Source organism: Amblyraja radiata, chromosome 40 (assembly GCF_010909765.2).
Source record: "Amblyraja radiata isolate CabotCenter1 chromosome 40, sAmbRad1.1.pri, whole genome shotgun sequence".
Lineage (NCBI taxonomy): Eukaryota > Metazoa > Chordata > Chondrichthyes > Rajiformes > Rajidae > Amblyraja > Amblyraja radiata.
Window position 1 is genome coordinate 12,981,659 of NC_045995.1, and position 8,710 is coordinate 12,990,368.

Sequence of the window (8,710 nt, forward strand, 5' to 3'; positions counted from 1 at the left end):
TCTTTGGTGATAACGAATCATACAGAGAGAAAATGTAATCAGGACAGTAAGACTGGACGGAGAACTAGGAAGTGGGAGGGATGGAGAGAGAGGGAAAGCAATTGTAACTTGAAGACAGGGCCGGCCTTAGGAGGAGCGGGGCCCAATCGGGAACAATTTTGGTGAGCCCCAGGTTCCCAGCCAAGGTCTGTAGATTCATAGAAATACAAATAAAGTCTATTATAGACTTTATATCTCTATGGCAGAATGGAAAGTAATCAAAATGTGCACTTAAAAAGTGCCTGCGACTTAATGGACCAAACAGATCTAAGCTACTATATTACTAAAATCTTCTATATTACTAAAAGTCTGTTCTTGACTGGTTTTGGCCATCTGTGCTGCGATTTCCCCCTTCTCCTCTCCCCCCTCTCCACTCCCCCCCTCTCCTCCCCCTCTCCTCTCCCCCCCTCTCCTCTCCCCCCTCTTCCCCCCTCTCCCCTCCTCTCTTCTCCTCTCCCCAACTCACCCCTTCTCTCTCCCTCTCCTCCCCCTCTCCTCTCCCCTCTATCTCCTCCCCCCCCTCTCCTCTCCCCCTCTCCTTCCCCCCCTCTCATCTCCCCCCTCCCCTCTTCTCTCCCCCCCTCCCCCGTCCCCCCTTTTTTAGGTTCTCCCCCCTCTCCTCTCCCCCCTCTCCTCTCGCCCCCTCTCCACTGCCCCCTCTCCTCTCCCCCCCCTATCCTCGCCCCCCCTTTCCTCTCCTCCCCCCCCTCTCCTCGCCCCCCTCTCCCCTCCTCTCCTCTCCACTCACCACCTCACCCCTCCTCTCCCCCCCTCTCCTCTCCCCCCTCTTCCCCCCTCTCCCCTCCTCTCCTCTCCTCTCACCACCTCACCCTCCTCTCCCCCCCTCTCCACTCACACCTCTCCTCTCCCCCCTCTCCTCTCCCCCCTACCCTCTCCTCCTCCCCCTCTCCTCTCCTCCTCGCCCCCTCCCCCCCCCTCTTCTCTCCACCCTCCCCCTCCCTGCTCCCCACCTCACTCCCCTCTCAGCACCTCCCCTCTCTCCCCCGCACTCTCACCCTCTCTCTTTCCTCTCCTCTTCTCCCACCTTTCCCCCCTCACCCACCCTCCCTCTTATCCTCCTCTCCACCCCCTCTCCCTCTTGCCCCTCTCTCTGTGTCTCTGTCTCTTTCTCTGTCTCTGACCCTTCTCTCTCTGCCCGCACTCTCTACCCCCCGCCCCCCCCCCCCCCTCTCTAGATGTGACTGCATGTTGGGGGCTATGCGTCAGTAGATAGGGTGGTTATGGGGTAAAAGGAGCAAATTAATAATATTAATATAATATCAAGAGGATAATTAGCGTGAGTGCCGGGGGTGGGGTGGGGGGGGGATAGTTAGTGTGTGTGACGCTGCATGCCTCCTCCCCCTCCCCCCCCCTCCCACAACCGCACGTTGGAGGAACAGACCCAACGGGTCTGCACTTGGTCTAGTTTTAAAATAAAATTGCATACATGTAAGCCTACAAGTAACAAACAAAATGTGTAGATCACCTCTGAACAGTATATACTACAATACCACTTGTTTTAGTGACTGTGAAATGAAAAAAAAAAAAATTTAATAAAATAGATCCTGGAAAACCAACCATTGGTGAAAAACCAGTCCAGGCATTACATTTTGAGCTTCAGCCCCATCCTGCCCTTTGGGCTTCTACCCCACCCTAACTTAGTTGTGTGTGTTAGTTGTCTGTGCGTGATGTTATGTGGGAGGGAAGGAGAGAAGGGAGGGAGGGAGGGAGAGAACGGAGGAAGGACAGAAGGGAGGGAGGGAAGTAGATAAAGGAGGAAGGGAGGAAGGGAGAGAAAGAAGGGATGGAGCGAATGAGAGAAGGGAAAAGAGAGAGGAGGGAGGGAGGGAGGGAAGGTGGGAGGGAAGGAGAGAAGGAGAGAAGGGAGGGAGAGGGCCGGCGGTGGGAGCGGATGCCGGGGCCCAGGCAGACGGGTGTGAGCTGAGGCCGAGGTTTGTAAACATTGCTCTAACCCCCGGCCCGGCCCTCCGTGTATTGTTCACTGCGTCTCGCCGGGGAGAGAGATGGGTGGAGACGGGGCTGTGTGCGTGAAGCACGGCGACTGGAGGGGCGGTAGCGCAGCCGTGAGCGAACGAGCCACTTCCCCCTCTCCCCCTTCTCTATTCCCCCTCACACTCCCCTCCCCGTCTACCACTTTTTCCCCGTCCTCCCCTCTACTGAGGGGAGGAGGGGGAAATTAAGGGACTGAAGTTTAGGGGTAGCATGAGGGGGAACTTCTTTACTCAGAGAGTGGTAGCTGTGTGGAATGAGCTTCCAGTGAAGGTGGTGGAGGCAGGTTCGTTTTTATCATTTAAAAATAAATTGGATAGTTATATGGATGGGAAAGGAATGGAGGGTTATGGTCTGAGCGCAGGTATATGGGACTAGGGGAGATTATGTGTTCGGCACGGACTAGAAGGGTCGAGATGGCCTGTTTCCGTGCTGTAATTGTTATATGGTTATATGGTTACTCTCTCTCTGCCCCTCTCTCCCCCCTTCACCCTTTGTCGCGGGGCCCAATTGGGAGCAATCGGTCCAATCGGCTTAAGGCCGGCCCTGCTTGAAGTTAGAGGTCTATATTCATACCGCTGGGGTGTAAGGTGCGCTAGCAAAATATGTGGTGCAGTTCCTCCAACTTGCGCTGGGCCTCACTCTGACAGTGAAGCAGGCCCAGGACAGAAAGATCAGTGTGGGAATGGGAGGGGAGTTAAAGTGTTTAGCAACCGTGAGATTTAGGCAGACTGAGCGGAGGAGCTCAGCGAAACCACCACTGAGCCCCACTGCTCATGGTAGGATGACCCCTGACCCCACTGCTCACCGTAGGATGACCCCTGACCCCACTGCTCACCGTAGGATGACCCCTGACCCCACTGCTCACCGTAGGGTGACCCCTGACCCCACTGCTCACCGTAGTGTAACCACTGACCCCACTGCTCATGGTAGGGAGGCCCCTGACCCCACAGGCATGCTGTAGGTTGGGGGGGGGGGGGGGGGGCGCAGTTTCAACATATTGGAAAAGTGTAGATAAGGTTAAAGAGAAGGAGATCACAGTCTCCAGAATACCAAAGTCTCCAGAATAAGAAATATTCAGTTCGCTTACCAAACAAAGATGGGGGTTGAGGACGCCATTCATCCACCTGCTCCAGGTTTTATCTGCCATCATTCACCTGGATAAGCCAGGAAGCATTGTGAGAGTCATGTTTTTTGACTTCTCCTGTGCTTTTAACACCATCCGGCCTGCTCTGCTAGGGTGCAAACTGATGAAGATGCGGGTGGATGCTCCATTGGTGGCCTGGATCACCAACTACCTGATTGGACGACCACAATATGTCAGGCTACAGAACGGTGTCTCCGACACGGTGGTGAGCAACACAGAGGCCCCACAGGGGAAGGTCCTCTCTCCCTTCCTGTTCACCATCTACACCTCAGACTTCAGATACAACTCTGACTCCTGCCACCTGCAGACGTCTACAGATGATTCTGCAAGTGTGGGGTACATTAGTGAAGGGAGGGAAGCTGAATACAGAGCTGTAGTCAACAACTTTGTTGAGTGGTGCGGGCTGAATCACCTACAGCTCAATACCACGACTAAGGAGTTAGTGGGGACTTTAGGAGGAGAGGAACACCCCTGTCCCCTGTCTCCATCAATGGTGTGGATGTGCAGTTTACCAGGGAGTACAAATACCTTGGAGTGTACCTGGACAGTAAACTGGACTTGTCCAGGAACACTGAGGTCCAGTACAAGAAACATTAATATGGGTGTACTCTGCCCACTTTCTATAACTATTTCAAAGCTAGTTGAACTCCAGGTTTCTTGCAATTTGCTGCGACATCTCCCGCCTGTGCCAAGGTAAACACATTAGTTTGATGAATATTTCATGGCATGACAGCCCCAGCCCTGCTGTCCTCTAAAGCCGGTCATATGGGAGTGGGTTAGCATTGATATTTGCTTACAAAGACAGTTACAGATTTCCTTGTTCACTCTCATCCACCCCCACCCCCCTTCACTTGACTGGTTCTTTGGGTGGCGCGGTGGCGCAGTGGGTAGCACCAGTAACCAAGGTACGATCCTGACTACAGATGGTGTCTGTACCAAGTTTGCATGTTCTCCCTGTGGCCATGTGGGTTTTCTCCAGGTGCCCCAGTTTCTTCCTACACACCAAAGACGTACAGGTTTGTACGTTATTACCAACAGTAAAATTGTAAGTTGTACCGGTCTGTAAGATAGTGTTACTGTATGGGGATCTCTGGTTGATGCAGACTCGGTGGGCCATAAGGGCCTGTTTCTACGCTGTATCTCTAAACCAGGGGTCGGCAACCTTGTTCTGCATAGGCGCCAGGACCCATGTCTGTGAGCGGATAGCAGGCCACATCTATCGCCATAAATAAATGGAGGTAATAATAATACTTTGGCGAATGCAAAGATGACAACCAAGTTTTCTGAACTGATTTATTAACACAATCACTCCTTGGCAAACAGGTGTCTGCAAACATGTCTGATCACAACGGTGGTCAACAAACAACTGTGGCGTGAAATATTTGGAATTTTTGGAGGATGTGACAAGTAAAATGGATGAAGGGGTGCCAGTGGATGTAGTGTATCTAGACTTTCAAAAAGCCTTTGATAAGATCCCGCACGGGAGACTGGTGTCTAAAATTAGAGCACATGGTGTTGGGGGTAGGGTGTTGACATGGATGGAAAATTGGTTGGCAGACCGGAAACAAAGAGTAGGAGTGAACGGGTCCTTTTCAGAATGGCAGGCAGTGGCGAGTGGAATGCCGCAAGGCTTGGTGTTGGGGCCACAACTGTTTACCATATATATTAATGATTTGTAAGAGGGAATTAGGAGCAACACTAGCAAGTTTGCGGATGACACAAAGCTGGGTGCCAGTGTGAACTGTGAAGAGGATGTTAGGAGGTTGCAGGGTGACCTGGACAGGTTGAGTGAGTGGGCAGATGCATGGCAGGTGCAGTAAATTATAGAAAAATGTGAGGTTATCCACTTTGGCGGCAAAAACAAGGGGGCAGATTATTATCTCAATGGGGTTAGGTTACGTAAGGGGGAGATGCAGCGAGACCTGGACGTCCTTGTACACCGGTCACTGAAAGTTGGCTTACAGGTACAGCAGGCAGTGAAGAAAGCTAATGGAATGTTGGCCTTCATAACAAGAGGATTTAGATATAATTTAGATAGATATAATTTAATTGCCATACAACCAAGGTCGGTGGAATTTGGGTTGCCAGCAGCGGTACAATAATAAAGAACACAACCACAATAAAAATTTTACACAAACATCCACCACAGCATTCATCACTGTGGTGGAAGGCACAGAGCTTGGCCAGTCCTCCTCCATTTTCCCCCGTGGTCGGGACCTCCACCCTCCACAGCCGTTGCTGCGGGCGTCCAGATGGTAAGGGACAAAGTCAAAGTCAAGGTGAGTCCAGGATCGGCTCTTCCCAACCAGAGACCGCGGCTTCAGGCTGGTGTAGGCCGCAGGCCGGCGGTCAAAGTTTTAAAGTACCTGCCGTGCCGCAGCCGGAAGCACCGCAGTCTGCAGGGCCGGCGGTCGAAGCTCCCCTCCAGGGGAGATGGTAAGTCCATGCCGCACCCGCGGTAGAAGACAACCGTGGGACGGCGGTGGAAGCTTCTACTTCCCCCCGGGTCCCCCACGAGGGATCCCGGGCTGTAGACGCCGCACCAGCTGGAGTTCTGCAGACTGCTGCTTCAGGCTGCCGGCTGCCGGCTACCGCGGGCCAGCGTAACGGAGCGCTCCCCTCCAGCGAGCCCCAGCGAGGTCTCACCCGCTCCGCGCCGAGAGTCCACACTGCGCCTGCCGCTGAAGCTCCGAGCGCGTCTCCGGGAAAGTCCGCGCCGATCCTTGCTGTTAGGCCACGGGGGAGGCGACCTGAAAAAAGTCGCCTCTCCATGGAAGAGGCGGCCGAAACGGTTTCCCCCTTACCCCCCCACACCACCCCCCACACATAACACACAAAGAAACATTAAAAACACACTTTTAAACATAGTAAAAAAATTAAAAAAGTTGAAAAAAAACGGACACGCTGCCGACAGGCTGCTGCCAGTGCAGCGCCCCCTACTAATTTCAGTATAAGAGTAAAGAGGTTCTTCTGCAGTTGCATAGGGCTCTGGTGAGACCACATCTGGAGTATTGTGGACATTTTTGGTCTCCTAATTTGAGGAAAGACATCCTTGTGATTGAGGCAGTGCAGTGTAGGTTCACGAGATTGATCGCTGGGATGGAGGGACTGTCATATGAGGAAAGATTGAAAAGACTAGGCTTGTATTCACTGGAGTTTAGAAGGATGAGGGGGTATCCTATAGAGACATATAAAATTATAAAAGGACTGGACAAGCTAGATGCAGGAAAAATATTCCCAATGTTGGGCGAGTCCAGAACCAGGGGCCACAGTCTTAGAATAAAGGGGAGGTAATTTAAGACTGAGGTGAGAAAAAACTTTTTCACCCAGAGAGTTGTGAATTTATGGAATTCCCTGCCACAGAGGGCAGTGGAGGCCAAGTCACTGGATGGATTTAAGAGAGTTAGATAGAGCTCTAGGGGCGAGTGGAGTCAAGGAATATGGGTAGAAGGCAGGCACGGGTTATTGATAGGGGACGATCAGCCATGATCACAATGAATGGCGGTGCTTGCTCGAAGGGCCGAATGGCCTCCTCCAGCACCTATTTTCTATGTTTCTACCTATGTTTCTATGAAAACAAAACCGCGCGAAAACAGCAGTCCCTCCCGAGTGACGTGACCGCGGCTTCCGAAAGCCGGGTTCGATACCTGTGTGCACCAGTAGGCGCTGCTACACCCCCCCCAATGCCCTAGGGTGTACCAGCATGGTGGCATTTGCCAACGTGGTCTTAGCCCCCTCGAAAGCTACACCGGCCTCCCTGGACCAAACCAGGTCCTTGGGCTTGCCTGCCAGCCATTCAAAAAGCAGGCGGAGGTGATTAACGTGTTCAGCCTGCGAGATGCTGGCCACCAGAATATCATTGAGATAGATGAATATGAACGGCAAACCCCGCCCGACCTGATCCATTAATCTTTGGAACGCTTGAGCAGTGTTCTTCAGGCCAAAAAGGCATTCTTAGCCATTCGTAAGGGCCGAAAGGGGTGATGGTGGCCGTCTTAGGGACATCGTCGGGATGGACCGGAATCTGATTATATTAATCATATTAATCTGATTAATCTTCAAAAAGAAGGTAGCGCCATCCCAATGAGCTGAGAAATCTTGGATGTTCGGGACTGGGTAACGATCCGCTGTGGTTACCGCGTTTAAACGCCTGTAATCACCGCAAGGTCTCCAACCCCCGGACGCTTTGGGTACCATGTGCAGCGGGGAAGCCCAAGGGCTATCCGACCGCCGGACAATTCCCATGTCCTCCATAAGCTGGAACTCGTCTTGTGCGATGCGCAGTTTATTGGGCGGGAGGAGGCGTGCGCGGGCCTGAACCGGTGGGCTCTCGGTGGGAATGTGGAGGACCAGGCTATGATGGGGCGCAGCCACGTCGAACCGGGGCGTGAGCAACCCTGGGAATTCGGTGAGAAGGGCTGCGAAAGGTTGCTGGATTTCAGCTACCTCGTCGAGTTGCTGTAGGAGCGTGAACGGATTGCGCGGCTTGGCAGGGCATGGGTCCGACACAGGAATCATGCGTCCGCCTCGCACATCGACTAACAGGGAGAACGCGTGCAAGAAATCGGCCCCCAATATCGGCTGGGCGACGTCAGCAACGGTGAACTTCCACCTATATGAGTGGGAGTCGAAATTTAAGACCATGGTCCGCGTTCCACAAGTGTGAATGTCGCTCCCGTTAACGGCCGAGACAACGAGTCCTACTTTACCGACGCGGGTATCTCGGGCGGTTGGTGGCAGGATGCTGGCTATTGCACAGGAGTCCACCAGGAAACGGTGGTCGGAGTGGCTATCACGGACGTAGAGGCGCTCGTTTGGGCCGATCGCGTTCGCCTCTATGGACGATTGGCCGAGGCATTTCCCTGAAACGAGCCCAGTTCATGGGATTATATCAGTTCCGATTTTTTGTAATGAAGTGTAGATAACGAAACTAAAATCGCCTGCGGACGGGATGATTTTGGGTTAGGGGCCTGACCCGGCCCGTGGGCCGTAGGTTGTCGACCCCCGCTCTAAACTAAACTAAACTAAACCTCGGTGTCAGAGGACAGGAAGACATTGGGCACAGCTGCATTCATTGAGGAGGGACAGTGGATACTATCTCTCCCCTGTAGGGTTACTCCATAAGGTGATCTGCACTTGCCTTTGATTAACTAGGAGTAAAGCTATAAATACTCAATTCCCTGCCACCCACATCCATTGTGTATTGTGTAAAGGGCCTGTCCCACCAGCATGTGATTGCAAGCGTCTAGCACGACCAAACGTGGTGGCTTGAGGCGTACGGCCTCGTGGGACCGGTCCCACTTCCAACCGCGGAGCCATCTGGAGTTGTGCGGGGCGGGTCCCGACATCATACTCACCAATCAGCTGGACAGGAGGCGGGCCGACTGAATTTGGACGTTGCATGGCATCGTGCGGTTACGTCATCACGCAACGACACACCAGGCGGTGACGTCATCGCGCAACGCCACGTGCTAGGTGTACGCCATCAAGACACTGCGTACGCCCATTGAGGCG